Raw genomic sequence first — 25,654 nt, forward strand, 5'->3', positions numbered from 1 at the left:
CTACTAGAGATAAATGCTCTTCAGGTATTTTTTTTCCGAAATCAATAACACAGAGAGTGAAGCAAAGAATTATATTTTAAAAAGTATTTTCTTTTAAAAAAATAAGGGTTATTACAGCTTTCATAATAAAATCTGCCAGATTAAAATATCCCCTTTCTCCCTATTGGGTCTAATTCACTATTGAAAGGAGACGTGCATCTTTTACCTCCTCTAATCAGAGCTATGCACATGGGTATTGAGAAAAAAAAAATCCTTGCAGCAGATGTGTTATTCAGTGGCTATAATAGGAAACATCTTATTAAAGGAATAATTGTTTATGCTTTTATATGTTAAGTGTTTTCTTTTAAAAATAATTCTTCTGGTGTAAAAACATGTTACTAAAAAGAATTTAGATCAGAAAATCATGTTTCCTTGAGAAACTTGATTTTAGAAAATAAGCCATACAAAATATTTTTACTAATTAAAAATATTAACATTAAATCCTGACTTTATTTTCTTTTATCAAAATCACCCTATAATAAAGATAATTTGATTCAGTCCTTATCTGCTGAAGATATATTATGTGCTTGGCTCATGAGAGGGCATGGTTTGTCCTCTGCATTTCTTCTCCCCAGGGTCTTCTTTGGTCAACATCTTGTCCTTTCCTCAGCTTATGAGGGGCTCCTGGCTACCAACATTCCCTACTCTGGCCCCCATGTGGAGATACCTTCCCCCTTCATTCTGTAGACCTTTCTGATTTCTGTCCTTCATGAAATTGTTGCTAGCCCCTGGTGTCAATACCCAGGACCCAACTCTCTGAAAGTAATCTGATAAACTAATCCATTCTGGAGTGTTAACAGATGATGTTGCTCCAAGCAAATATATTTTAACAGTGACACTAAAAATATTATACTTTCACACACACACACACACACACACACACACACACACACACACACTGGCATGAGTGACAGTTTTGAGTGGTGGAAGGGAGACTTAATTGGAGAGAAAAATCATTGTATAGTTTCAACTCACAGCATATGTGAGACCTATAAAGAGAGTCAGACCGTGCTTTCCATATTAATTATTATCAAAATTACAGATAAGCAGATGCTAATTTTTTTCTTTTTATTCATATATATTTATAGTGTTGCCTTCACTTTCATAAAGTTTAAAATGAGGACTAACATTTGATGAATCTAAGCCACAAACATACCCTACTGACACATTTATTAATACAGGTTTTCTGTGCGGGCAGAACATGTTGACTTTATTTACCATTTTAAATGCATTATTCAATTCAGTCAAGCCAAGTGCTTTTGAGATCACATCTAATTCTAAATAGCAACACAATGATCATAAGTATAGAATTTTGGTGCGACACTTGCTTTGGAAGGGAGACGTTATTTTCAGAAATCACTAACCACTAAGAAACCTCCTACAGTATATAATGCTTAAATAATGATCTGTTTTAGTTGTCTTCTGATTGTAAGCATGTAATAGTCCTATCATAATATTTCTTGTTGGTGCACACGCTTGGTTATCATTGTGCCAGTCTGTGCTCCTCATGAATAGGCTGAGCCCAAGAATTGAGATAAAATACTTTCAACAGAAGTTTCACCTTATCTCTATTTCAGAGATGTCAAGAAATCTTTGTTACCGCGTGGTGCCCTGTGGTAAGTCCATACGTTTTTTTTCCCAATACTTAGTTTTCTCAGATTGAGGATTTGTTGCTTTCATTCATATACTTTCTTCTGCTTTGGTTCAATGAACAGATCTCATAAATTCCTAAAGAATTATAAAGTAATCAAAACTGATTTTTTTAAGCATAATACTCATTCTGCAGATAGAAAAGAAACTGCAAGATAGAAAATGGAGCCCTGGATTTTGAAGCTGTGGGCTTCCCTCCCCTCATCCAACATGCTCCCCACCACCCATTCCCCACATCTTCCTAGTGCATTTTTCTAGAACTCTTGGGCTTTAGGAAGCAGATTTTGAAAGCCACTGAACTCATCTCTTACAGAATATGGATCAGGCATATTGTAGCTTAGTATTTAAAAAACTGTCTTGAGAAGCACAGCATACCATGTGCTTAAGGCCATTGTCCCAAGTCTTTTGCTTGGGAAAAGTAGAAATGATAATAATAATGTGGTGGGTCTATACTATATCTATTATAGCACCTATTATAAATTAAAATTTACCCCTGTTAGCACTGTTGTAAGAATCTATATAAGTCAACTTATTCCTGACCACAGCCATGTGAGCTAGGTGCCATTATCCCAATTTTTCTGGAACACAGAGTCATCACGTGATTCACAAACGTCACACAACTGACTGTAAAATCAGAATTCAACCCCAGGCAGTCTGAAGGTAGAATCCTGCTTTTAAGCATTCTATCAAATTTTCACTAACCTAGTTCAAGATATGATGGTAGTTTTCAGTCTCTTTTGGAAGGAGAGCCTGCTTTCTGGGCTTGATTTTTTTTTTTTTTGGAAAGAGACTAATCTCAGTTTAATTGAAATATAATCGGCATATAATGAATAAAAACATTTTAAGCAATCAAGAAGTTTTGACAATTGTGTATACCCATGTATCACCAGTACAATAAGATATAGAACATTTTCATCACTCTACAATGTTCCTCCTGTCTCCCTCAGTCAATACCCACCTCTCTAAGACAGTCAGTATTGTAATTTCTATCACCATAAAACAGTTCTTTCTTTTAAAAATTTTATTTTATTGCAGTGCTAGGGATTGAACCCAAAACCTCACACATGATTTACTATTGATCTGTACCTCCTGATCTTTTAAAAAAATTTGTTCTTTTTAGTTATACATTACAGTAGAATTATGTTGATATATCTACATACATGTAGTATAACTTCCTATTCTTATGGTTGCACATGAGGTGGAGTTACACTCGTCATGTATTCATATATGAACATAAGAAAGTTATGTCCAATTCATTATACTGTCTTTTCCATTCCCATCTCAGCTCCCTTCCTATCACTTCCCTCTGTCCAATCCAGTGAACTTCCATTCCTCCCTCCAGCCCACCTATTGTGAGTCAGCATGTGCCTATAAGAGAGAACAGGTGGCTTTTGGTTTTTTGAGAATGGCTTATTTCACTTAGCATGATAGTCTCCAGTTCCATCCGTTTACCTGCAAATGCCATTATTTCATTCTTCTTTATGGCTGAGTAATATTCCACTGTGTATATGTACCATACTTTCTTTATTTCATTCATCTATTGAAGGGCACCTAGGTTGATTCCATAGCTTAGCTATTGTGAGTTGAGCTGCTGTAAACATTGATGTGGCTATGTCACTACTTTAAGTCCTTTGGGTATAAGCCAAGGAGTGGGATAACTTGGTCAAATGGTGGTCTCATTCCAAGTTTTCTGAGGAATTTCCATACTGCTTTCCAGAGTGGTTGTACAAATTTTCAGTCCCACCCACAATGTATGGGTGCACCTTTCCCCCCACATCCTTGCCAACATTTATTGTTACTTGTATTCTTGACAATTGCCATTCTGATGGAGTGAGATGAAATCTAGTGTAGTTTTAACTTTTACTTCTCTAATTGCTAGTGATGTTGAACATTTTTTCATATATTTATTGACTGTTCATATTTCTTCTTTTGTGAAATGTCTGTTCATTTGTCCATTTACTTATTGGGTTATTTGTGGGTTTTGTTTTTTGGTGTTAAGTTTTTTGAATTAGTGAGTCTATGTTATAATAAAATTATATTTACAAAAAAAGAGCTCCCCATATTAAATACATAATCTTAAAGTTACTATTCTACCATTTGAGAAACTCTTTAGATTTCCCAAATGAAGAAAACTCATTGTGATCAACATATTCTGTGCTTGAAATAGTCTTTGTTATAATTTTAAAAGAGCATGAGATAGTCTCATCTTATCAACTCCTAGAGCAACTGTCCACCAAGGCATTTAAGAATCAACTGTGCATTGTGCTGTGGCACAGGACTGAAGCTCAGTCTTTACACTGAAGAATATCAGCTTCATATTCCCTATGTGAGGACAGGGATAACTTAAAATAACCACTATCACTTAAAGATAGTCATTCACTCTTTGAATTCTTAATCTCTCAACCTAAATAGAGTCAAGCTTCTGAAACATTAGAAATCATTAATTAAAAAGAAAGTGTCCCTCATAAGACACTAGTCATAATGATGTGAACTTAGGAAGAAATCAAAACTATTTCTATTTTTCAGTTCACAATTTGCTTCCAAGAGTGCAATATTGCAATCCAGTTTCCAAGTAATGAATACAGACAGGTTTTAGTATAATTGTCACAGTGCCTGAATTCCCAAGTGTATTGTTTATTTATTGAATGAATCTATTTGCTCACAGATTGATGTGAAGAACAATATGAGCTGCCTCATCTTAAAACTAGGACAATGTGCTTTCACTCCAGGGGTGGGTTACTTTTCCCACCTTTCTCTGTGGCTTTACCCATGAGGTCTGGTGAGTTACTGAGTCTTTTATATTCACAGCTACAAGGGCATTCATTAATCAGGAATTTGAATTTAATTTAGTGCAATATCAGTATGTCAAGTTACCCTCCAGAAACTATATAGAACATGAGAAAAGAAAGAGGTTTTCTGGGTTTAGTAAATTTTGTCTTTGAAGGAATCAATTTATTTGGAAAAATAATTCTTGCACCCTTGTTGTCAGCAAATTTAATAATTTCTAATTTGGGGACATTTATTAAAACAAGAATAAAAAACCCAAATGCTTTAAAACATAAAAGGGAGTAAATGAATAACTCCAGGGAGAAATTATTTTTATATTAAAGTCTCAATTTCAGCTATGCTAGGCTATTACAAAATGCTTAAAAGTTTCTGCATGCTTTCACAGCATTTGCTTTCCAAAACTTCACTGCTCTCATTGTTTTTACAACCACATCTTTTATCTTTAGACCACAGCATTTTTCCTTCTGTCACATATATAAATATTCTCTATCCCTGAAATCTAGTAATTGTAATATCTGTCTGTCCCTAAAGGTCACCCAATACATGCCTTAAGCCTGTTTCCTGATGGAGGTATAGTTATATTAGCAAGAGAAAGGAAATACAGGTAAAATAATAAACATAGGGAAAATAAATTAACGGTTAACACTAACTTCACTTCAAATGAATCAGCAAAATTAACTAAGGAAATTGAGATTTAGGATCTATGTTCATCTGATACAGTTTATGTTCATCTAACAGCAGAGATCCACTGAAAGCACAGGTTGAGCATCCCTGATCCAAAATCTGAGAGCCAAAATACTCTAAAATCTGAATTTTTTGAATGCCATCATGACCCCACAAATGAAAAATTCCATATCTGAGCTCACATGACAGGTCATAGGCAAAATGCACTGAAAACATTGTATAAATTACCTGCAAGCTAGGTAAAAAGATGTATAGGAAACATCAATAAATTTGGGGTTTAACTTGGGTCTCATCTCTAACAAATCTCAAAATGTATATGCAAATATTCCAAGATTTGAAATCCAAAAACTTCTGTTCCCAAGCATTTCAGATAAGTTATTCTTCACCTGTACAAGTACAACCATGGTAGCAGCACATTTATACAGTAAAATGTGGAGTAGATGAATGACTAGTCTGTGGTTCCCTGTTATACAGAATGTCAAATGCTTTAAAAAGTGACCAGCAGCAGACACAGTGGGGCATACCTTTAATCCCAGTAGCTCAGGAGGCTAAGGCAGGATGGTAGCAAGTTCAAAGCCAGCCTCTGCAACTTGGTTGGCCCTAAGCAACTTAGCAAGACCCTGTCTCAAAATGAAAAATAAAAAAGGACTGGGAATGTGGCTCAGTGGCTAAATGCTTCTAGGGTCAATTCCAGGTTCCTCCCCCTCCCCCCAAAAAAAGTAACCAGCACATTATTGCATAAGAAACACCATGGAAAAGATAGATGATAATATATATGGTCAAACAGATATTACTATAGATAAGATTTATTTTGGAAATCAGTTAATAGCAAGAAAAGTAAAAGAAAAACTGATGCATTTGCTTTACTATTTTAGAACATTTTCATCATTTAACAAAAAAAAAGTTTCCTAAGTAATTTTAAAACAAGTGTAATTCAATGCCTTCCAAACTTCAAAGAAAAAATGTTTTTCATACCAACTTTTTTTAATCACTGAAAGTCATCAAAGAAAAGTACTGGAGTGGCTCTGCCTGTTTTAAACACCTTTTAACTAAGTATGCCTATGTGAACATGCCTCAGAGGTATCCTCAGGCAAGAGAAGGACAAAACTGGTAAAAAGCCACACCAATTCCAAAGGAATGCTGTGTAAAAATTATGTTATTGACTAAATAGTGAATTAAGGAGTCTGTAGTTGTGTTGAAAAACCCACACAAGTTGCCTAAGAAGCACCATAAAGAGCTGGACATGGTGGCACACACCCCATAATCCTAGCGGCTTGGGAGGCTGAGGCAGAAGAATCGCAAGTTCAAAGCCTGCCCTAGCAAATTAGGGAGACCCTGAGCAGCTTAGTGAACCCTGTTTCAAATCCAACAAATAACAAAGCGGGTAGTGGGGATGTGGCTCAGTGGTAAAGCACCCCTGAATTCGATTCCTGGTACAAAAAAAGGGGAGCACCATAAAAAAAAATGAACAACAAGAAAAAGTAGCAGCTTCAGGCAGGGAGGAATGGGGGTTTGTTCTAGCTCTGGCATTTGTTCTGTCCATGGGATAGTCATGTCACTTAGCATCTGCGTGTCTCCTTTTCTTACGCTACAAAAAAAACTGGGCTGCATAATTGCTAAGGTTCAAACAGCAGATCTGTAATCAGAAGGCAGGGATTTGCACCATGGCTCATGATTTATGTTTATTTTAGACAAGTATTTCATTTTTCGAGACAGAACCAGAAAACTCAGTGTGAGGCACTGGGTTCGATCCCCAGCACCACGTATAAATAAATAAAACAAAGATGTATCAACGACTACAAAAAAAATTTTTAAAGGAAAAAACATTTAAAAAGGAAGTTTCTATCTCTTTATATTTATTATTTATTTTAAATAGTTTCTATACTAAATGTTTTTAGACAGGATTTTTCAAGGCTATATGGTAGTATTCTATCATATAGTTGAATCAAAGTTTCCTTTTCTTCTATGGTTGGAACTTGTTTACAATATTTTCAGTAATTAAACATTAAATATTTGACCCCTTCTCTTGCATTTTAAAATATATTTTCAGGGATGGGAATTGAACTAAGAGCATAAACATTTACAGCTTTTGTTATGGACTGAAAGTGTCCCCTCTCCCTGCCAAATTCATAATTTGCAGCTCTCACCCCAATGTGATGGTATCTGGAAGTCAGGCCTTTGGGAGACAATTATGTTTAGATGAGGTCAGGAGGGTAGATCCCCTGTAATAGATTAGTATCCTTATAAGAAAAGAAAGAGAACAAAGCTGGAGGTATCACAATTCCTTATTTCAAATGACACTACCAAGTCATAGTAATTACAACAGCACGGTGCTGGCAAAAAATAATGTAGTCACATTTACCAGGACAAAAAGTCTATAAATGAACCCACACAGGTAGAGTCAACTCATTTTTGAAAAAGGTGCCAAGAATATGCAGTGGATAGTGACTTCAATGCACAGTTCTGGGAAAACTGGATACTCACGGTCAGATGAATGAAAACAGCCCCTTATTTTACACCAGACTAAAACATCATCTTAGGGCTGGGGATGTAGCTCAGTGGTAGAGCGCTCACCTAGCATGCATGAGGCACTGGGGTTGATCCTCAGCACCACATAAACAAACAAACAAACAAACAAGTAAGATAAAGTTTTCATGTCCATCTCCAACTAAAAATACTTTTAAAAAAATCAACTTAAAATGAATGAAAGATTTAAATGTAAGATCAAAAACTATGAAACTACTAGAAGAAAATAAGGGAAAATTATACAATGTTGGTCCAGGCAAAGATTTAAAAAATCTTACCCCCAAATTAAAGGTTACCAAAGCAAAAATAGACAAATGGAATTACATAAGACTAAAAAACTTCTGTAGAGCAAATCAATTAACAGTGTACAGAAACAACCTACAGATTTGGAGAAATATTTGCCAACTATACATACAATAAGGGGTTAAGGTCTGAGATACATAGTAAGAGTTTAAACAATTCAATAGCAAGAAAACAAAACAATATAAAAATTAAGAGACCTGAATAAACATTTCTCAAAGAAGACATACAAAAGGCCAACAGGTATGTGAAAAAATGTTCAATACCACTAATCATTAGGGAAATGCAAATTAAAATCACCTCATACCTATTAGAATGACTGTAACCAAAATACAACATGAAATACCACCTCATACCTATTAGAATGACTGTAACCAAAATACAACAGATGACAAGAGTTGGTATGATTGTGCACCGTTGGCAGGAATGTAAAGTGTACAGCCATTACAGAAAGAAAGTTGTATAAAAATTTAAAATAGAACTACCATAGGATCCAGGGATCCCACTTCTGGTTTTTATCCAGGAGATTTGGAATTCGTTAGTCAAAAAATTTCTACACTCCCAGATCTGGGTTGGCACTATTCACAGCACCAAGAAATAAAATGACTGATGAATGGTTAAAGAAAATGTGGTATATATGCACAATGGAATGCTAATCATCCTGCTATATGAACAGTCTGTCATATGTAACAACATGAATGAAGTTGGAAAACTTTATGCTAAGTGTACAGGAAGATGAATACTGCATGCTATCACTCATATTTGGAAACAAACCATTTAATTCATAACAAGCAACGAGTAGAAGGGTTGTTACAGACCCTAGGTGTGGAGGGATTAGGTCAAAGAGAGATGATGGTCAAAGGGTACAAAAAATCAGTTAAGAGAGAAATAAGTTTAATACAGTTCATAACAGTATCCTACATTTCAAAACTGCTAGAGAATTTCAAATGTTCTCAAAACCCCAAATGTTCAGTATCTAAGGTAATGGGTATCTTAACTAACTTGGTTTAATTATTCCACATTGTATCCATTTTTTATGGCCTCACTTTGCATCTCATAAATAGGTGCATTTTGAAATGTGAATGTACAATAACAAAAATTATTATTTTTTTTAAAAGAAGAAGAGCCATTAGAACTCACTCTCTGAGTGTGCACAGAGAAGAGGTCATGGGAGCACACCATGAGAAATGAGCTCTCTGCACGTCAGGACAAGAACCCTCCTCACTAGGAACTGAATCTGCTGGCACCTTCATCTTGGGCTGTTTCATTCCCAGAACTATGGGAAATAATTATGTGTTGATTAGGCCTCTGACCTATAGATTTTGTCACAGCAACCTAAAGCAAACTAGGAGAGCTTTGCTCCATAATTCTGAACAGCATTTCAGAAAATGTAGACCAATTTTGCTCTCTCCATCAGTGTACTAGAAAATCGCCTCCCTCACAATACCTCTGACAGCACTGAACATTACCAGCTGACAATTTTACTTTCCAATGGTGTTAAGTTACTTTTAATTTCTAACTCATTAATTATTAATAGGGATATTTTACATGCTTGTTGGTTTCATTTTTTTTCAGCATTGGGATTTATCTTTTCATGTGCCTGTTAATTTTGCTATGGATTTTGACGTTTTTCTAGGATTTATAAGCACACCTTAAATGTTAAGACTTCTAACCTACTATTACATTTGTTGTCACTATTTTTAATGTAGTTTATAATTGATCTTTTACTATCATTATGCTTTTGTTTTTTTTTTAAGTTTTAAATTTCCATGCAATTAAAAATTTCAATCTATTCCCTCCTAATTTTTTCCAGGGCTTTCATGCTTAGAAGTTCTTTCTTATTCTAAACTTAGTTAAATAGAAGTTTGCATGCATTTTCTTTGGGGAATATTTTTCTGTACAAATGGATTTTCTTTCTCTATATAGGCATTCAGTTAAGGTATGTATTTACTATTTTTTTCTTTTTATTTAAAAGACATTCTATCAGCATCTCAGGGGGCTTGAGGAGGAATGAATGCAAGTTCAAAACCAGCCTCAGTAACTTAGCAACAAGTAACACACCAAGACCCTATCTCTAAATAACATATAAAAAGGGGCTGGGGAGGTATCTTAGTAGTTAAGCATCTTTGGGTTTAATCCCCAGAACTACATAAGTAAATAAATATTAATTAAAAGATAGTCTACCATATTTTATTGATTAATCTTCAATCAACTACTTATTATAAAATTTTTCTATATTATATTTTTAATGTCTATCAGCATTACTTTTTGAAACATCGATGCAGAGCCTCTAGTGTGAAAGCCTTTGACAAATTTCCATACATATATGAATAGAGCAATCATGGAACTGGGAATAATGTTTTCTCATGATTTCTGATTTGATTAGAAATAAACAGTTCTTACACAACCATAATTAAATTATAGAGGTAAAGTGAAAATGGTTGGTGAAACTTTGATATATAATATCATGCTTAAATATAGTTGTTAAACATCAGTTCATTCAAATAATGTCAGGTAGCAATTCTTATACTAGTTTAAATATAGACTTGTCAGTTAAGTGTTTATATAGGTAAAGTGGAATGAATTTTAGGAAAGCAAACCTGTGCCTCCTTCTTCAGATATACTGAATCAGAGGGTCTGCAATTGAGAGATGGGGCACAACATAGGGGGCTAAAACAGGAAGATGAAGAGAAAGTCTCTGGCATAAGAATTGCATCAGACACACCCTTCCTGTTCTTGTAAAACATTATCAGGAATTTGAAAGCCAAAAAGAATAAAGATATATTAGAGCTTCCAGGAAAAGAAAACACGTAATATTCAAAATAAAAATAAAATTCTATCAGGTTTCCCAATTATAACCCCAGAAAACTTCAAAATTTTTAGAGAATATTACTTATAATCTGGAATTGTACCTCTAGTCAAACTATCATTCAAATGTAAGGAATTAAACATTTTACCTACCATTACACTTTCTGAGCAATCAACTGAAAAAGTGCTTTAAGAAAAATAAAGCCATATATTAAGAAAAAGAAAAAACTCAATTACATTTAAATATAAAAAACTGCTCAAAAAATTAGAAAGTCATAATACATTATTTGGTTCTTCAATAAATAATATATAATGATTAATTAAAATACTGATGATTAATTTTATTAAAAATTTGACATATTTCTACTGGAAAAATATAACAGTTGAGTTTGTGTTGGGGGAAGGAACAGTGTAAAAGAGATATATCTTCTTTTACCACAAGATGGAGTCACTGATTTAAGCATATTATTTCTATGTAACAAAAGTAGCAACTAAAATAATGATGGTACCTTACTCTAGAAGTGTTACTGGCAGCAGTGGAGAAAGAAAGTCTTTCTTTTACTTATAACCCTTTTCCTGTGTATGATATTGAAAATTTTTTGACAAAAATAAAATCTAATTTTAAAATAAATGAACACCAAAGTAAGGAGAAGGAAGAAACTAATGAAGATTAGAGCAGAAATAGTGAAATAGAGAAAAGAAAGATACAGGAAATCAGTTTTTAAAAAATTAGTTCTTTGAAAAGGAAAACAAAATTGAACAACCATTAGATAGAATACCAGAAAAAAAAAAAAAGGCAGGGGAGGGTGAAGACCAATTTACTAAAATCTGGAGTGAAAGAGGGATAATGGTATTGACTTTACAGAAATATAAAGGATCATAAAGAAACACTATGAACAGCTATAGACCAAAAAATAGGCAGCCCATATGAAATAGAAAAATTCCTTGGAAGATGTAAAGCTCTTAAACTGATTCAAGAAGAAATTGAAACTGTAAATAGACATAAAAAACTTCAGTTAATAAGAAAAACTTGCCACAAAGAAAATCTCAAGCCTAAATGGTTTCACTGTTGAATTCTATGAAGTTTTTAAAGAAGAATTAATCCTTCACAATCAAGGACATCAATCCTTCAGAAATTCTTCAAAAAAAATTAGGGAAGGAGAGGAACACTTATAAAAGCATTCTGTGAGCCAGTATACCAGAAGCAGACAAAGACATCACAGGGAGGAAAAAAAGAAACTACATAAATACCCTTATGTATATAGACACACAAACCACCAATAGTATACTAGGAAATCAAATCCAACAACATACAAAAATGATCATGAAATTCACTCAGGAATGCAAGGTTGGTTTGATATACAAAATTAATCCATGCTTAATCTTACTTATAAAATAAAGGTCAACAAACACATGAACATCACCACAGTTACAGTGAAAATATATCTCTAATAAACATAGATGCAAAAATTCTCAATAAGATTCTGGCAAATTGAATACAAAAACATATCAAAAAGATAGTGCACCAAGATCAAGTAGGGTTCATTCCAGGGATTCAAGGTTGGTTCAACATATGGAAATCAATAAATGTAATTCATCGCGTCAGTAGATTTAAAGATAAGAAAAATATGATCATCTCAATTGATGCAGAAAAAGTATTCAACAAAATATAGCACCCATACATGTTCAAAACACTAGAAAAACTAGTGATAACAGGAACATATCTTAACATCGTAAAAGCTATCTATGCTAAGCCCCTGGCACACATCATTCTCAATGGAGAAAAATTGAAAGCATTCCCTCTAAAAAATGGAACAAGACAGGGATGTCCTCTTTCATCACTTTTATTTAACATAGTTCTTGAAACAATGGCCAGAGCTATTACACAGATGAAAGAAATTAAGGGGATACAGATAGAAAAAAAAACAACCTCAAATTAGCCCTATTTGCTGATGATATGATTATATACTTAGAAGACCCAAAAAATTCCACCAGAAAACATCTAGAACTAGTAAATGAATTCAGCAAAGTAGCAGAATATACAAAATAAACATGCATAAATCAAAGGCATTTCTGTATACCAGTGACAAATCCTCTGAAAGGGAAATGAGGAAAATTACCCCATTTAAAATAGCCTCAAAAAAAAAATTGGAGCATCAACTTAACAAAAGAGGTGAAAGACCTGTATAACAAAAACTACAGAATGCTAAAAAAAGAAAATAAAGCAGACTTTAGAAGATGAAAAGATCTCCCTTGTTCTTGGATAGGCAGAATTAATATTGTCAAAATGACCATACTACCAAAAGCACTATACAGATTTAATGCAATTCAAATCAAAATCCCAATGACATTCCTCATAGAAATAGAAAAAGTAGTCATGAAGTTTATCTGGAAAAATAAAAGACCCAGAATAGCTAAAGCAATCCTTAGCTAAAAGAGTGAAGCAGGTAGCATCACTATACCATACCTTAAACTATACTACACAGCAATAGTAACAAAAATAACATGGTTTTGGCACCAAAATAGATAAGTAGACCAATGGTATAGAATAAAAGACACAGATACTAATCCCACAATTACAGTTATCTTATATTGGACAAAGGCACCAAAAACATATTGGAGAAAAGATAGCTTCTTCAACAAATGGTGCTTGGGAAACTGGAAATCTATATGCAATAAAATGAAATTAACCCCCTATCTCTCACCAGACACAAAACACATCTCAAAGTATCAAAGACCTAGGAATTAAACCAGAGACACTGTGCCTATTAGAAGAAAAAGTAGACCCAAATCCCCATCATGTTGGATTAGACCCCAATTTCCTTAATAAAAGGAATTAAACCAGAGACACTGTGCCTATTAGAAGAAAAAGTAGACCCAAATCCCCATCATGTTGGATTAGACCCCAATTTCCTTAATAAAACTCCTATAGTATAAGAATGAATATCAAGAATCAATAAATGAGATAGATTCAAACTAAAAAGCTTCTTCTCAACAAAAGAAACAATCAGTGAGGTGAATTGAGAGCCTACATCTTGGGAGCAAATTTCCACCACTCACACATCAGATAGAGCACTAAGCTCTAGGGTATATAAAGAATTCAAAAAGCTAAACACACACACACACACACACACACACACACACACACACACACACAGCCCAATCAATAAATGGAGCCAAGGAACTAAACAGACACTTCTCAGAAGATGATATACAACCAATTAACAAATATGCGAAAAAATATTCAACATCTCTAGCAATTAGAGAAATGCAAATCAAAACTACTCCAAGATTTCATCTCACTCCAGTCAGAATGGCAGCTATTAAGAACAGAAACAATAATAAGCATTGGCGAGAATGTGGGGGAAAAAGGTACATTCAACGTTGCTGGTGAGAATGCAAATTGGTGCAGCCAATTTGGAAAGCAGCATGGAGATTCCTTGGAAAACTGAGAATGGAGCCACCATTTGACCCAGCTATCCCACTCCTCCGTCTATACCCAAAGGACTTAAGAACAGCATACTACAGAGACACAGCCACATCAATGTTTATAGCAGCACAATTCACAATAGCTAAACTGTAGAATCAATCTAGATGCCCTTCAGTAGATGAATGGATAAAGAAAATGTGTGTGTGTGTGTGTGTATATATACACACACACAATGGAATATTACTCAGCAATAAAAGAGAATAAAATTATGGCATTTTCAGGTAAATGGATGGAGTTGAAGAATATAATGCTAAGTGAAGTTAGCCTATTCCAAAAAAACAAATGCCGAATGTTTTCTCTGATATAAGGAGACTGATTCATAGTGGGGTTGGGAGGAGGAGTATGGGAGGATTAGACAAACTTTAGATAGGGCAAAGAGTGGGAGGGGAAGGAAGGAGGAATGGGGGTAAAAAAGATAGTGGAATGAGATGGATATCATTACCATAAAATGCATGTATGAAGACACAAATGGTGTGAATATACTTTATATACAGCCAGAGATATGAAAAATTGTGTTCTGTATGTGTAACATGAATTGTAATACATTCTTCTGTCATATGTAACAAATTAGAATAAAAAATAAATTTAGAGAAGTTATCTTTCAATGACATATTAAAAGGAAGTAGTAGGGGGCCCAAGGAAACAATAAAGCCTCAAAGTACAACCAAATTTCAATTAAACCAAAATTTAATTTCACATATCATATGCAACTTTGTGCCCAGGGAAAGAATACTTTTTCTTTCGTAATGTATAAATACCTGCCTCTGGACAAATTTAGATGAAAGGAAACACATTAAATTATTGATGTAATGATTAATTGAAAGTCCCCTTAAATTATCCAGCATATTTATAGCAAAGCCCTTTGGCCCTGCTCAGGCAAAGCTACAACTCTTCCAAGTACATTAAAAACATCATTTGTACCAATTTTTGATGAATTCTAGAATTGAAATAACCAGTATGAATACTTGGGATATTGTCAGGATGGGGTTTGACTTTTTCCCCTCTGTCTTCTTTACCTAGAAATACATTCTTTGAGTTGTACATAGAACTAGACTTAAATTCAATCTCCACAGTGTTTCAAGCAAATTCCAGTGTTGCTGTGGTGTTAGTGTCCATTTGAGATTCCTAGTGTTGACACAGTTCTGTAACTAGTGAGTTTGATCTTGGAATAGTACAAATCTCATAAGAGCTGTTAGATAGGAGCTCCAGTGAAGAAACAAAGTTTCTCCAAGGGTAATGCTCATGCAGGTCATTTTCAGAGAAAGCATAGGGTACAGAGATGGGAAAGCATAGGCTACAGAGATGAAAAAGGATAGTAAAAGGGTTATTGGTAGCCTTGGATGGGACAAATAAACATTTTGCTAGACAGAAGTGTTTTTTATTTTATAGATAGCATATTTTTTTAAAAAAAAATTAAGAGTGTTTGAAAGGTTGACCCTAAATCACGTGGACTACTGATTCTAGAAATAGGAAACTTTAAAAATACACAGATTTCCAGGCCCTATCCCCAACCAATTAATTCAGAATCTTGGAGCACAGGGCTCAGGCATACAAGATGTCCATTGTAGCTAGGCTTAAAAATGACTGAACAGGTGAACTGCTATCCACTTCCCAAATGAGTCAGAAACATATCACCCTCCCTCTTAGTGACACCCTCCGTTCTTGAAACAGCTCTCACTCATTCTCGGCAAGTTCTTTTAGTCCTTCTTTCCCCAACCAAAGGCCCTTTAGTAAAGATTAAAATTTATCTTGTTGGTCTCAATTCCCTTCAGTTTTTCACTTCCTTTGGTAGAAGGGAATCACTTGTATATCTACATCATAACAACAGACAGAAAGAGTGACTTTTCAAAGAAGAGGGATTTTATTATGAATCTAAAAGGATACTGCGAAAATGATACACATTGACTGTGTGGTCTCCAGTATAGGTGTTTATTAACCGGCTGTTATGTTTATTTACCAGCTGATATTTGAGACGGATAATTCTTTGCTGTAAGGGGCAGTTGAGTGCACTGGAGCCCATTTAGTAGCATCTCATGTGTTTAACCACTAAACACCAGATATGAAAACAAAAATGACTTCAGACATTTCCAAAAATGTCCCCCGGAAACAGAGACAAAATCACCCCTGGTTAAGAATCACTAACGTATAGGTGTGTAAGAGCTCAGTCCATATCAAAATCCTAGTATTTATACTGAATCTACCATTTACCACATCAAATATTATGCACTTTGACATTTATGCCAGAGAAATATTTCAAATTTGGCTGGTGCCTGAGAGCTTAATTATACATAATATCCCTAATGCCAAATAGTGTTTTATATTGAAGTCAATTTCTAAAGAACAGTCATAACCAGCTTCCTGCATTGCTTTGAGCAAAAAAGAAAAGTAAGATTTGACACACAAAATCAGAAATAGGTATCTATATAAATGGTCCTCATGGGCTCAAGCTAAGTCTTAGCTTGGGAAAGTTGTCTTGTCTCACTCACATTTTCTGTGAACTTACTGTTTGACTAACACAATCCTTGGGGGGTGGGAAAGTTGAAGTCTAATGTTTTTGCTTAAAATGTCTTTCCTGGAATTGAGTTCAATATCATATTGTTAGAGAAAACCCAGTGTGGATAAATGGGAGTTGGAGGAAAATATAAGGTATAAACATCTAAGTTCAAAATCAGAATCATAACACAAGGCTAGGGATTGGAGATTGAGCAAAGGAGATTGAGTCAATTAGTCCAAAAATTAGTTATTTTAGAATTGAATTACCTGCTGCATAAATATTTTTCCCCTTCCCTTTGCTGGGAAGACATAAACAAACTTTCTACTTAGCCAAAAGAAAGTCTTTTGCAATGACAGCAAAGAGAGGTGACAGTATGGTTACAAGTGAAAAATCAGTCATGGAAAAGGACATATTTAAACTGACAATTTTAAATTCCTTTGTAATTATGAGGCCCAGTTTCTCACTTAGAGCAGGAAAATGATACAGCATCAGCACGGTTTTTCCCCAGTTACTCTATTTGAATCACATTCTGCAAGGAAGACCATTTTGACATAGCTTGGGCTCTAGTAATGTCATTCTCTACCTTCATGTAAATATTCCATTTTTGTATAATGGCAAAGAAATCACGTTTTCGTATTTCTGTACTTCATTAGGACTCATTAGGACTCATTTCTATGGCAACTGCCAAACCAGTCAATTTGTATAAATAATCAAACAAATTTCTATTGTCTCTTTTCTGACATAATGCCAACATCAGGCTACCTATTCCAATAGGGGAATCATTATTTTTATACTCTTGTCTAATTTTAATATCTCTGGAGTTATATGCAGTGAATTCTTTTGGGAAAATGAACTGAGTGCATGTACTCAAGCACTTATCCCCTTAAATTAGATCATATAAAGAATCCTGAATTCCATGTTGCCAGTAAACAAAAACAAACCCTACATATTTTAGTTTGTTATTCTGATATTTAAAAATAGTAACAATTTAGTGACCTTGGCTTTTCAAAATTAGTCATCTTCCAGCATGTCAGTTAGTTTGCTTAATTTAGAATTCTAGAATCAATAACCCTTTCCTGAAGAGGGAAAAATGGCTACTCTTATTTTGTGACTTAAAGTTTTATTCCTGTCTTTTGTCATCATTTATTGTAGTGAGAAGAACAGATACAATCTTCTTACCCTAGGAACAAGTCACAGCATCCAAAATTCACAAAATTTAGAGATACTCCATGGCTAGATAAACCAAGGGTCTGAGGAAAGTGAATGGGCACTTAGCTTTAGGACTATCCTTAGGTTCTTATGTGGTATAAAATTCATGCGTGAAATTTCTTAATTAATTTGTTCTATTGAATGTTAACTGATCTCTCCATAAGATCCATTTTCTATTTTTAAGTGTTTCCTTTTGGAATAATTTCATATTTATGGAAAAGTTGCCAAGACAATATAATAGAGTCCCATATAACCTTTACCCAAATTCTCCTAAGGTTAACATTTTAAACCACTGTTCATTTAATACTAAAAAATTAACATTCAGATTTTACCCTTTTTTCTGATAGTATTCTTCCTCCCACCCCTCCCCAGTTTCCAATCCAGGATACCACATCACATTTAGTAAGATCCCCTTTGTAAACACAAAAACGTCCCGGCCATGTAATTTATTAAATTATCAACCAACCCTATTATGAACTCGTTTATTACATTAATTTTCTTCTGGAAGGAAAAGATAAGGGCAGCATAAAAATCCTGGGCATGTGGGGTACATAAAGGAATTGTGAAGGGAAGGAAATGCTGCCAAGAAAGGAGGTAACAAATCAAAGCCAAAAGACATTCAATTTTGCCAGGGGCAGGCCCTGCACAGCTATGTGTAATTAGCTTCCTCAATTACTACATCTGACAAACTAATTTTCATGTGAGAGAAAACAACAAATCATTAATTATGGTAATAAGTCACGGATTAAAATCTTGGTGGATTCTACATTGCTGTGAATTGTACCCTTCCTTGGTCAGCCAACATTTTGCTTCTTCAGCCTTTCCCAGCCCCTCACTCCTGGGAGTGAGTTATGTGTGAAGACACCACAGACTGCCCAGCCCTGGATGGCTACTCGAGGCCCTTGCAGAACAAATTCTGAGCCAGTTCCGTGATTGGGTATACCTCCTTACCAGCTTCAGTCTTGTTCTGATAGCAATTTGAAGACAAAGATATTATTTTAAGTAGTTGGAAAATACTGTGATAAAGAACATGAGCCCCGTGTGGTGGCACATGCCTGTAATCTCAGCTACTTGGAAGGTTGAGGCAGCAGGATTGCAAGTTCAAGGCCAGCCTGGGCAACTTAGAAAGACCCTGTATCCAAATAAAAGAATTAAAGGGTCTGTAGATACAGCTCAAATGTGAAGCCTCCGTGAATTTAATGCCCAGTACCAAAAAAATGAAAAACAAATAAACAAACACAAAAGAACTTTACAGTAAAGTTTGGGTTTAAATACTTCACAGTTTTAAGATCATTAAGATCTTGGGCAAATTAAATAATGTCTCTAAGTCTCAGTTTTATTCAGCTGTAGAATGGGGATGATGATAATAATAAGGACTAAATGAGCTGATCCCCATGAATATATGTTTGGCACAGAGTCATGGCTGGCACCCAAAAGGTCAGTCTAAGCCAATTATAAATTTAGGAAGGAAAAGCAGTATTTCAGCCCCATCATTCAAGAAGGCTTAGAATTTTCCCACCTCCTCATATGTAGGATCTTGGGAGGCAGTCGTGATTCCTGAGAACCCGTGTTGATCTTGATAGATATCATTCACTACTAGGCAGGCTGAAGACCTTTTCTCCAAAGAAAATCCCTTGGAAGTCCTTTTCTTCCTTCCACATCATCTTAGTGTTCAGGACTTCTACCTACACGCTTGCTTCTAACTCCTCCTGGTAATAATCCCAGCACTATTCTAGGAACTTTAAAAAAAAATAACAGAAAATGGTTTGTGTCCTCAAGCAGTTTATACCAGCTTTACCCACAGCTAGAGATTCAGATGCAAACCATCCTGCCCTCAGGTACCCAGAGTGGATGACCCAGCTTTCCTGTTAGTGGGCTCTGACCATGGGAAATGGGATGCCAAGGGAAACAGTTCAACCTGTGCTGGCCTCTTCCTGGCTTAGGGCTTCTAGTCTCTCTGCTTAGCATCAGTTCCCTAAGACTGGTATCAGGCCTATTGGCTCCTTCTTCCTTCTCATATGCCATGAGTTGCCATGGCCACCTACCTAATAACAATTCACAAAAGAAATAAAAAATTCATGAAATCACAACCTTACTAGTAATTAAAAAAATGAAACAGTGCCAGAAATAAGTACACTGAATAAACATTTTACAGGTTTAGATACTTTATACCTCCATGTCTCTTCAACCTTGAGTGGGAACACATGGGAGATCACCTATGATAGAGCTAGTTTCAAACAATCCACTATCTAGAAGTAATCTACACTTTTATATGAATAAATATAACTGTACAAATCCTACTATAATTAAAACCGGGGCAAAGCTGTATTGTTCAACACATCATGCTTCTGTGGGAGAAACCTGCTTCTGTAGTCCATGTCGCCATTTATCAGTATCCCTTCATAACCAATCACATTCATAGTTCAACGCATGCTTGCAGTTTCTCTAACACCTAACCATTTCCTACTTCAGGACATTGGCCTATGCTGCATAATTACCTTTGGGGCAATCCTCCTCCCTGGCCAACTCCTAGTCATCCTTGGGGTCTCCTTTTAAATGTCTACCTCAGAGGGGCCTTTATTACCTCCCAGGCTAACTTAAATTCCTTGATGTCACCTCTCACCATACCTTTGAATTCTCTTTTGTGACATCTGTCACTATTATAAAAAAGTATTCTATTTGTGTGAAATATGGTAGCGTAGTCAAGAGCACAGGGTCTGGAACCTGAGCACCTGAGTCTGAATCAGATTTTGGCACCTTGCTGGGATAAATGAAGTTAATAAATGATTTAACTTTTCTATGCCTCACAATTAATAGCACCTACCTCAGAGGGTTATGGCGATAGCTCAAAGACTTTTCAACATAAAACATTTATCCAGGTACATTGTAAGTTCCCAGTAACTGTTCCTCACAATAATTATGATTGAATACAATAATAATAAAATTGTATGAGGCAGTTCTATTTGTATATTGATGCCTATTTCTAGGGCTTGTCATAATCCATGGCACATAGTAGATAAGCAATAAATGCTTTCTGAATTGCTGAATAAATGAGAAACAAAGAAATACAAATCAGATTTCTCTTAGTCTGTGTTTATTGTTCAGATGGGAGAGAAATTGTTCACTGATGAAATTAAGTAAAAAAAAAAAGCAAGAGTAACCCAAAAGATAAAAAAAAAAAAATACTTCCTCAAGATCAGGAGGAAAAAAAATCGAGGATGCCAAGAAATTTAGATATATTGTTCTTGAAAAGCTCTTTAGAGGGAAAAAAGAAAAAAAATGATCAAGTTCTAAAAATTATCACTTTCAGTAACAAAACATAATTAATATATAACTGAATAAACAAAAATAAAATAAATATTTACCACATATAATGCAATGCATATGTTCATGTAAAGGTATATTTATTTGGGTATTCATATAGAAAACAAAGGGAGATTGCTAGTTTAAAATATTAGTCTTTTTTTTATCAATCACATGCTCTAATTGATCTTTTTCTATAAACTTGGATTTTCATACATTGAATTCTTTTGTTATAAACTTGAATTTTCCCATATTGGATTCATTCTAAGACCAAGGTTCACAAGAATTTAAATTAATCTAAATATGATAGTGCTATGGAAGTCACATAAATTTGAGATACCCAAATGTAAAAATTTGAGGAGCATTTTGTTTAGCAGCAAAGGGTTATATTAGCACTGTGCATTAAATCCCTGAGAAAATAAACTAGACATCTAAGTACCAATATAATTGCAAGTCTCCTTATGAAATCATAGTAAAAGTTCCATTTAAAGGCTCAGATTGGCTCAGGGATAAGTGTATAACTACCTCTGAAATACCCAAGCAGGGATTTAAAAAATGTACCTTTCATATAAAATGTACACACAAGAATTCCTACAAAGCTTGTTTTACTGATGAAAACAAAAAACAGCTTCCTAAGTAACTGTGGTCACAATATAAATTTAAGAATGTTGACACTTTTTAACATGAAATGAACCAACCAGCCTGTTTCATGAGGTAATATGTCCTACAATGTGTTTTCGTATTTCCAACCCAAATGTAGGATGAACATTCCTAGGCCCCGTATCCAAGTGAATTTGCTTGGATCAAATAAAATCACATATATAGGTACAAGAAAACCAGAGTGTTGAATCTCTCCTGCAGCCAAGAATAAACTCATTTCTTTCCTAAAACCCTTTCCAGCTTCAGGCTAAAGTGCTCTATTTTTATTCCCACTCAAACTCACATTTATGAACATATTTACGATTGTTGCTTTTTCACCTGCCATTTCATTACAGTCATTTATATTTTATTCATACTAGTATAATCACAATGCAGGTGATTAAAACATATTAACAAACCTAGTGCTTTTAAATGCATCTCATCTCTGCTTATTTAATTCATTGCCTTTCTTTAAGTGCTTCTTCTTACATTAGATGTTTTTAATGTGTTCTGTCCCTATCTAATAAACTCTTAGAAGTCAGGAATCCAATGATTAAAAGACACTTGACTGGAGTGATGATTGAAAATTATGACACTAACTCCATAACTTTGCCTAGGACTCCAATGATTGATACAACACATGCTGCTTGGCACCTTTTGAATATAAGGCTTTATGCTCTGCTCAGTGAGGGACGGATACCCAAACCTCATTACCACATTGTTTAGAGATTGCAGTTAGACATTCGGCTTCCAAGGCCAGAAGAAAGTTAAATACTTATAGAATTTTCCAGGCACTCCTGCAAATTATAACGGGTGAAGATCATTATGAGACTTGATGACAACCTTGACGACTACATTTCCCGAACAACAGGAACTGGCAGGGTTATAGATCTTAGGAGGCTGTCATTTTCCCTCCTTCTCCTCTCCTAGCAACAGATGCAATTACAGGGAACACTTTGGAAAGTGGGGTTCACTAGCTATTTTGAAAGGTGGGAAATTTTATAAAGGGTGAAAATTGCACCCAAAAATATCTCAAGGCTATAAAAACCACTGAAAATCTTTGAGTTCCGTGTTTAAGATCTTCAAATGATGTATAATCGGCAAGGAGATCTCCATTGCATAATTAGCTTCACCTTCACTACAGCTCAGAGAGATGGAGTCTTTATCACATCCTTTTATTTCCTTGTCTCACGGGGAGAAATTCTTGCCAAGGAAAATTGTTTTAAATGTTCCTATCTTTATCTTTGGGACTTGTATTTGTTGATGAAAAATTTGACAAAAGTTGATTTAGTTTGGGCTTAGGGAGAAACTTTATTTCAAATTTATATAAGAATTATTCTAAAGTATGTTTAACTTGCCTGCATGATTGATAACAGAGTGAAAATATTAATGAGGCAAAAATCTCAAATTTTGTGTGAAGTTGCTGGAAATCTTTTCTGTTTCAAACAGAATGGCACTAAGTACTGGTCTGAAAAGAAACCCCATCATTCATGCTCTGAATGTCTGACAAATTAGGAGTAATGCCTGTTACACTATGCAGGTCACAGCCTGTCAGGTAAGCATTTCTCACCATGTGGCAGCAACAACGCATATATTAGCTATGTAAATGTGAAATCTACACATAGTTTCCAGGTTAGAATATGTTTAAAGAAAAATGAGCATAAATAATGAGTAGTAACAACGAACCTGATTCTGCAATGTCTGGGCATCCACAAATTATTTATAAGGAATAGAAACCAAGATCCTTTAGACAGATCTAATGAACAAATGCATGTTATCACTAAGAAATAGTGCAGAAAATAGTAATAGGTTATTTCTTAGTAGCAAATTAAACTCCTAAATCTTAACTAAGAGCTGCAAAAATAAGTTAGAAAACAGCTTGCCTATGTTATTCAGTGTGGGTGGCTTTTCATGATGTATTTCTCTCTGTGTTCTTTTGCTAAACATCACATAGAGCCAAGGTATTTTTAATGTGGAGAAGTTAACAAATTATCAAAGACAAATGATGTGCAACTGTTGCTGATCAGGAGGTCTGGTAGAACTTGCCTTTCAGTGAAGATTTTAATATGTAACCAGGTATATCTATGTGCACACACATTATATAGATAGGTATGTTTGGATCTAATATATATTCCTCCTTATTATAATAAACAATAATCAGTGTCAAAGGGCGGTTCAAAGGAAAGCTATATTCCATTCTTGATATTGCTGCAAACAATATGAGAGAAATGAACTTGGTGAGTAGTATTTTACCTATCTAAATACCAGATTCTTCATCTGTACAATGGGAACATCAGCTGGCTTGCCTGTTTCACAGGTGGGATAGGGAGTTTCAAGTAAGGCAATGAATGTGAAAGTGTTTTTGTCAACAGCAAACAACTAAATACACGTGGAGAAGTAAAGTCTAATTTCCCAAAATCCTTTCTAATCATCTCTACATATATGATTGTGCAGGGCATATGAGCACACACACAAGCACATCCATTCATAAAAACAGAAAAGACAATTACCCAGTTGCCAGCTTAGAGATTTGTAAAACTCATCAATATTTTAACTGTACCTTTGTTTTCAATATTCTAGTTTTCTGGTTTTAAAACTATGTACTAGAACATGTATCAAAGGAAGGAACAAGTCCATCCTAAAATTCTTCTGAATACTCAAGCAATCAAACTTCCAGCTATTTGTGTTTTCACTGAAGGGTTCTTCTATTAGCCATTGATCCAGTGATCACTTAACCTTGGAATCACTGAAGATCATTCACATTTTCCTAGGTCAGAGTCTCTTTAAATGTATCCAAAGGTGCTTTAACTGGTCACTTAAGTCAATTTTAAAATGAAGTATAGACCAAAATGGTCAGCTTTCACTTAAGGAACATACAGCATATGGTCACACTGGTATCTATAAAAATGCTAGGTGAGCAAAGATGGGCTAGAAGGAATAAGGAGATACCTTCTTGAGAGCTTTTTTTACCAAGGTATTTCATAGGAACGAACATGTACTCACGTTGGTTTTTTTCTTTAAGAGCAAATGTGGGAAAGAGAACTTACATATTTTAAGTTTCTAAGTAAGGGAGAATTAAGGTTCTACAATTGCAGAAAGTTTAAACCCATCTTGCAAAAGAATATTTCTACATGTTGGTGAGAAAAATACAATGTGCATTTTAGTGGAATCTAAATAAAACCATGCTTAATCTTTCAGGCACACAGAGCATAACACTGCATTTGTATTCAAGAAGAGAAAGAACTGAACCTTTCATGACATATATGAGTTAAGTGCTAGATAACAGCAGTTATCTGTTTATAATTATTGAGCAAAGATAGAAGGGAATTTGGTCTAGTCCACTGATTAAATAATTATCCTTCCACTGAGATGGAATGCAGCTCCTTCTAAATATTTTCTTACATGCAATAATTTATCTCTCTTACATTCTAAAATAGAAAAAAAACAGTGAATTGAGTAACCATCAAGAGAACCTAATAAATGAACTCTTAAAAATCAATTTTTATTCTTGGTCTTAAAAATCAAATAGTACAACTAAATCTCTTCAAGATAGATTAAGCCAGGAAATGTGTCTCTTCCTCAGTGTCCCAACATCCTTTACTCATTCAGTCAACAAGGACTTCCTGGCACTTTGGGACAGGCTCTTTTTAAGCACTAGAGATGGAAAGATGGTTAACACACAGTGTTCAAGGCACTGACTACAGACTAATGCAGAGACACATGAA

At 34.7% G+C, this 25,654-nt stretch overlaps 1 protein-coding gene across 2 annotated transcripts in view; it reads right to left on the reverse strand.

Moving 5' to 3' along the window:
• The window catches only part of Reln (reelin), a 453,190-nt gene that overhangs the window by 261,714 nt on the left and 165,822 nt on the right, over positions 1 to 25,654 (reverse strand). The gene's annotated exons all lie outside the window — the stretch shown is intronic.

Source organism: Ictidomys tridecemlineatus, chromosome 2, assembly GCF_052094955.1.
Source record: "Ictidomys tridecemlineatus isolate mIctTri1 chromosome 2, mIctTri1.hap1, whole genome shotgun sequence".
NCBI classification, from domain to species: Eukaryota; Metazoa; Chordata; class Mammalia; order Rodentia; family Sciuridae; genus Ictidomys; species Ictidomys tridecemlineatus.